This window comes from Ceratotherium simum, chromosome 33, assembly GCF_057802395.1.
Source record: "Ceratotherium simum simum isolate JZ-2026a chromosome 33, ASM5780239v1, whole genome shotgun sequence".
Taxonomy (NCBI): domain Eukaryota; kingdom Metazoa; phylum Chordata; class Mammalia; order Perissodactyla; family Rhinocerotidae; genus Ceratotherium; species Ceratotherium simum.
The window spans coordinates 18412041-18419097 of NC_141932.1; the positions used below are offsets into that span (position 1 = coordinate 18412041).

Sequence of the window (7057 nt, forward strand, 5' to 3'; positions counted from 1 at the left end):
AGAAGTAGACAACTAGGGAGCTCTTTGATCTCACGCAACACTGCACATGAACACAGACTTCTAGATCCCCACGGATATGTGGCAGCTTATCAAGTCCTCTTTGGGCCGTCTTTTTCCTCAGATCTCCCTGTTAAAACGTGGCTAGTCTGCTGCTCTGTTTTTTGCCCAACCAGCCCCACAATCTTGCGTGATGTGGATCCCTCTTAAGATTTGCCCTGGAGGTTGCTATTGTTTTTCACAATGTTCATGAGTATGTGTTTTGTGATGGCTGAAGCAGTGAGGAAGATAAGTTGGCAACTGAAGTCATCTAGGAGAGGTGTGCTGACACTAAGTCTTGAAGAGTTACCTTCAAAAGGGTGACACTTTTCAAGGTGAGAGTTGAGATAGTCTACTTTTCAGTACACAGTATGTGGTTAAGTTGGAGGGCTAGAAGGAGGCATGGAGGGTAGACAGAAGGACCCATGGATTCCCGCACATGGTGAGCTGGTGTTCACAGAGCACTTACTATGTATGTAGTATGCACACCAGCTTAAGGTTTTCAATATACAAAACTCACATTGCACTGTAGGGAAGGGATCGTTATGTGCATTTTGCAAGTGAGAAAACTGAGGCTCAGTGCAAGGGAAGCATTTGATAATGAGTAAAGGAGAGATCCTGGCATTTCTGCTCTCATCTGGAAAATGAGCTGTGTTACAATGTTTCTTGAGCTTTGAGCCAGGATGGGAAAGCCATTTGTGGGAGATAATCTTGCCAAGTGTGGCACATGGCAAGGAAACTTCCACTCTGAAAATGTCCACTAGGCTAGGCAGGTCCAACAGCAGCTATTCCCCAAGTCACTCTGTCTCCTTGAGGAATTCTCTGAGTCTTGGTTTCCTTCTCCTTCAAATTAAGACTTGCATGCCTGCCTTATTAGGCTGCTTTGAGGCTCCAACAGGATGCTGGTTTGGCCTTGTGCTGAAGTTGAGTATGTGGTCAGGAAATGAGATGGACGCTGTTGAACACTCACGAGAGAAAATGGTCCTTTTCATCTGCCCCTCATCCCCTTGCCTGGTCATGGAATCTTGGAACTGAAAAGGATTTCACAAACATCTTTGCAACATTTTAAACTATTGAGGCTCATGGATATTATCCTGGTAGCCAATGTCATGTGCACACTACCTGAGAGATGAACTTGAACGTCATGCTCTCAGGCTTAGGAATGCACAGGCACTCTCCTGGTGAGGTTGATTCTTATCAGGTTCGGGGTGGGGGGGTGTAAGGTGTAAGGGGGTAGATAAAAAGGAAGTGGCAGTTGTCAGACCCAGGAAGGCAAGCTGCCATGGCTCCGCATTTGGGAATCTTTCTTGATTTGGGCTGGTGCCTGTGTCTTTCTACAACTGGACCATGTGGATGGAGGTGAGGGAGGCGAGATGAGCTGGAATTGGTGTGGAAGAACCTACACCAGAAATGGGTTGATGTGTAATAGAATAATAATAATAGTGGTGAGAAATACATCTGCCAATTCTTCAGTATATCCCAAGGACAAGACACTATTAAGGGCTTTATATTTTATTTAATTTTCAAACAAGCCTTTGAAATGTACATCTAAGTCACTCTTACTCAAAAGCCCATGGTGTTATTGGCTATCAACCCTCATGACAGTTGCCTCATTCCTGTATACCTTTCCCAATGTCCCAGACATGGGCAGCCTATTTACAGGGTTAGCTATATTGCTCCAAGGAATATTTTTTTATGTAAATTGGATTTAATGTTTGGAATAACAGGAAAAGTGTAGTCTCAGGTTACTTCTTATGAATAGTGTGGTGTAATTCATATGTGTCAGTATGATATCACTGATAAAGTTTGAGATTCTTACTCATCTGTTATAGCCCTCTACTATACACATCCAGAGTGTATCTGTTTAGAACAAACACGGGTGCCAAAATGTGAAAAAAATACAGTAAAGCTAATTCTCATCAATACATCGTATAGCAGATTACTAGAACTTACACTTAACAATGTGTTTAGTGGGAGGATCTTGGGTTAAGTGTTCTTACCACAATAAAAAATTATAAAATTTTAGTGCGAAAGAAAAGAAAGTTAGAGCTGCAGAGTGGTCCTACTATAGAATGAATTTAGATTGACTTAATTTTGTTCTCTCCTTCTCCATCCCTCTACTATCCTCCTGAATATCTTCCAGTTATGCAGCTGATGGAGACTAGTTATTTTACTGAAAAGAAACTAGGTAACTGATTCTGAAAATAATGAAACAAAACAACAATTAGATAAAACAAACTACCATGTGGGGTGGTAACTGAGATTAAAATTCTTCTGAGACATTTTACATGCAAAAGGTAATTTTACCATCTCAATAATGGGAAGACGAAGGTGCATACATCCCCAGGCTGTATGTGAAGAACAAGGAGCCCTTCATAGAGGTGTTTACTCATCAAGGACAAGGAGCTTGTAGATAGTGGGAGAGGAATCTGAACCCAGGTCAGGACTTCAGGGCTGGTGCCATATGCCGAGGTGTAGATAGGGCCTCGTTCCAAGGGATGGTGTTCTAATACAGGAGCCTGTCCAAGAGACATCAGGCAGGATTGGATGGGGAGATAGTATTCAAACAGAAATGTGCATGTGAGTTGGGGGGGGTTGATATTTGTGGCCAGTAAATCCAGTGATGAGGCAGAGAGAATTCATCCAGGCCACAGATGCCTTGGCCAGGTCCACACAACCACAAAGCCCTCTGGCTTCCTGTAATTTTCATCTTCAGTCCATTAAAATGGCTAAGTCAGTGCACACTGAAACTATCTTAGATATGCTATGAATGTGGCACAGATAAAAATCAGGCTTCCATATGGTGTGTGGCAGAATATTAATGACAAGAACAAGAAATTGCCTGTGTTCACAGATATAAAATCTCTAAACTTTTGGTATTGAATCTGGGAAAGCAGAATCTGTAGCTCTAGACAAAACAGAATAACAGGTGATAAAAATGATGATCCCAAATTGGGCTGCTTCTTTATCTAGCAAGCTTGTCTGCTGACTGGAGCTCCAATATCCATGGGAAATACCTCTGGGAAAATAACATTTCACTGGAAGTTAAAGAGCCTTTCCTAGTCCCTGAGGGTAGAGACCACATCATGTTGACCTTGACATCCCTGATGCTTAGTAAAGGGCTTTGTACACGGCAGGCCAGTGGTGATGATGAGCTAGCTGGAATAGAAACTTTTCCAGAGTTACTGCTGAGATAATGATACCCTGAAGAGCTGATAAAGAGAATGTCTTTACTTTTTGCAGATAATAAATGTTTTCCCATTCACCTATGGAGGCAACAAGTATTTTGATTGCACTAAGGCGCATTCCCTATCCTATTGGTGTTCTCTAACTGAAAATTATTCGGGGAGATGGAGATATTGTGATATTGAAGGTGAGTATGCAGCTTTTCTTCACATGAGGAACATGTGGTTTCCCAGATGAAAGGGAAACTTCCATAATTGCTCCCTATACGGAAGGCTCAGGCATTACCTAATCTTGCCCAACATATTCTGTTCACGTCCCTTTCTCTTGATAACATGAAAAAAAATTTTCTGCGAAGCACTTTCTCACCCATTCCTTGTACTTTTCAGACTTCACCCCATGTGTCTTTCCGTTTATCTATCATGGCAAAACGTATGACGAATGTATCACTATTGGGAATACACTTCAGAATTCTTGGTGCTCACTCACTCCTAACTATGACCAAGATGGAGCTTGGAGGTATTGCTAGTAATAAAGGGTAAGTGTCTAGAGGAAGATGAGCAAAGGTGGGAGTGACCAGGGAAGAGATAGAGCTGGATAAAGAGATGGAGTAAGGTGACAGAGAGGAGTGAGAAGGCAAGAGGAGACAGGTGGAGGGATGGGATGAGGTAGAAAGGATGCAGGAGGAAGAGTGAGGAGCTGAGGTTTGGAGAGGAGAGAGAGGAGAAAGGGGAGAAAAGTTGGAAAGAGAGTAAGAGAGAAAAGGCAAAATGCAAAAGATAGAGAGATGAGAGTTAGGAAAGGAAGAAGAAAGAGAGTTTGCGGGGTAATAAATGGAAGGAGGAGGATCTGGGGAGGATTCGTGGCAAGACAAGGTAGGGGGAGAGAAGTTTAGAAAGGAGAAGAGAGAGTACAATACAATCTTTTGAGTAAATGTGACAGAGCATGAGTAGAAATGGGGAAGAGTAGAGAGAGAGGAGAAAGAGGAGAAGAGAAACAGACCTTTGCACTTATGTGACTGTCTGGAAAAATAAATAGAACTCGTTAACATTGACACCAACCCCATGTTAAATTACTGTACAGTATATCTACCCACGGCCATGGATGCAATCAAGCCTTTGAAACCTAAGTGAAGAAAGTCAAGAAATCTCAAGCATGAAGGTGATGCTCTGTGAGACAGATTGAAATCTTTTCCCTACAACTCCACCATGTTCGTGCCATGCATGGGTTCAATCAATAAAGCACTTTCCCTGCATATGTGATCTTGTTTTCCTTTCATGAAAGGAACCATCTTTCCAATGGGAGGGTCTCAGGGTGCCCTAGTTGATCACACAGGATCTTCAAGTCCTGGCCCTCTCCTTCTCCAGACCCTGAAGGAACATCAACACACATCGGAATTCTCTTTTTGGTGGGCTTGATTGCATGGTGAATGTGTATTGGTGAAGCCATTGGGGTGTGGGTGGGAGGAGGGTCCCGGAGGGTATGGAGGGCTGGTCGTTATCATAAATGATTTCTCTTTCTTGATTTAGCTGAAATGCTATTTCTTCCTGGATATTCTCTGACTCCAAGGAGTCCTGATCATGTCCTGCAGTTCATCCACTCTCTACTTGCAATTAAACTGTCCATCTTCCCTAGGGGACTGGAATCTTTAGGAGGACCAAATGGACTGTGTTGTTTGCCTTGGCATCAAGTAATAAGTGGGGAACCTGGAACCTCCTTGGCTCCCTGAAATTTCTCAAAAGGCCTACAACCTTTAAAAAAAAATGGACGACAAGGAGATATTCTAGAAAAATAATATTTCAGTCAATAGCTAGGCTTGAATGAAACCAAGTAAAATTCACAAGTGCCAGAAATAAAGAGAGCCACAAAGCCAGAGCCTAAGATTTATTCTGGTGTATAAAGCCCAGAGAGATATGGAATAGTGGCTGTGGGACACTATTAGTCCCATTCAAGGAGGTCACCATTCATGGCCTCTGTGATGTTGGAGCATGTAATTGAGACTAGAACTTAAAACTAAGTCAATATACCGGCTATCCAGTTAAGGAGGCTAGAACATCTTCTCTTATGGTCCCAGAGAAGCAAGAAGGAAATTTCTATTTTTGTCACTATGAATGAATTACAGAAACTCATTTATTCAAGAAAATATATTAAATATCAGTCAGAAAAAGAGTCTGTGGGATCTGAACTACCCTATGATCATCACCCAGCCCACCACCCACCCCCAGCTCGGTGTGATGAAAGTAGCATTATTGTAACCACGGGCCATCTAGGACCAGTTCAACTGACTCCATCTTATCAATAGAGTAATTAAGAGTTGTTTTTCAGGATCTGAGAGTCCCCCCTTGTCCAGTTCACCAACCCATCGACTAGGCCTCTGCAAATGCCCAAAATTTGATCCTTTTGATGTCAAAAGACTGAAAACTCCACCCACAGATCATACTAATGCCACTATTTTGTGAACATGCATCCTATGAAGAGCTGTGAAGCTTGACTATGCTTGCACAGATCATCAATTACCTTGCTTCTCCTTACCTCCAATCATCTATCTCCAAACTTCAGACCACTCTGCCCTTCATCCCATAAATTTTGCCCAATGTACTGGATCGGGGAGACAGAAGTGACACCATATGCCTCCTGTCTCCTTGCAGATTGATGTTGCGATGAAGCTGTTTTCTTTTCCTGAAAGCTGATTCTGTGATAATTGGCTTTCTTATGTGCACCAGGTAGGAGAATCCCATCTTTGTGTGGTAACATTATGAGTGGGTGTAGCCAAAAAGATAAATTCCCTCTTCCTTCATCCACATGCAAGGACTATAGCATCACCACCAGTGGGGCAGGCTGCCAGCCTAACTCTTCCCCCTCAACTGCATGTTGCAGAGGATAATTTTAGTTCCATGTGACGGAGAGGTTAGGGACTCTCTACTCCACCCAGACTCATAGAACCCAGGCTCTGCCCAGTGAGAGCAGGCTGAGAATACTGAGATCTCCATCACCCTTGCCCCAGCTTGCTTGCCATGAAGATTTTCCATGCAGGGAGAAGCAAGCCAAGAAGGCTAGAGGGTATTGCCCCTGCCCAGTGCTGTCCTGTTTGTAAGGCAGGAGTGACATTCTGAGAGAAGCCCTCCTCTGTCCTTGCCTCCAGCTCCCAAGCTGTGGCTCAGAGATACTGATAAGCACAGAGAGCTTCAAAGTTCTTCCTACAGAAAATGACTTTATTTGGCACAGAATGGGGGCAAAGATAATGACTAAGGGCACTCTTGTAAACAATGGAGATTTTGGAGGTAAGCACTGAAAAGGAGATCAGTAGCTCCATGCCATCAACAAGCTAAATGCTAAGCTAGTGATTTAACTAGAGAGAACCAGAGAAAGAGACAGCTAAGAGAAGTCCTCCTGCAGTCCGAAGAAACCTCAAGGCTTGGCCTCAGAAGCAACCCCTGCCTGAATTTAATAGGATCTGATTGTGAAACTATTTATGTTCCACGGCGCTGTCAAAAACAATAGTATAATCAGGTAGCAAATTAGTGGAACCTAACAGCTGGGTGAGATAACAACAGAGGCAGACAGCTTAATAGAGAGATCAGGGAAGACAGGCAGCCCTCCTAGAACCACTCTCTTTCCAGGTTGAGCGTGTGTATGCCCAAGGTGGTGCCCTTCAGAGAAAATAGGCATCACTGAAATAGTCCAGCCATGTCATTAAACAAATGAACAAACAACAACAACAACAGGCCCTAGGTAGGTAGTAATCAGTGTCCAGAGTTGGAACGAGATATTATATGAAAGGTCCAGGTTTCAATAAAAAATAATGTGGCAGAGCCAGCCCTGATGGCCCAGTGGTTAA

General features: G+C 43.2%; 1 pseudogene; it reads left to right on the forward strand.

Annotated features, from left to right (window-relative positions):
* Positions 1 to 1318: 1318 nt before the first annotated feature.
* On the forward strand, positions 1319 to 3748 carry LOC101401096 (seminal plasma protein pB1-like; annotated as a pseudogene).
* The last annotated feature ends 3309 nt before the right edge of the window (positions 3749 to 7057 follow it).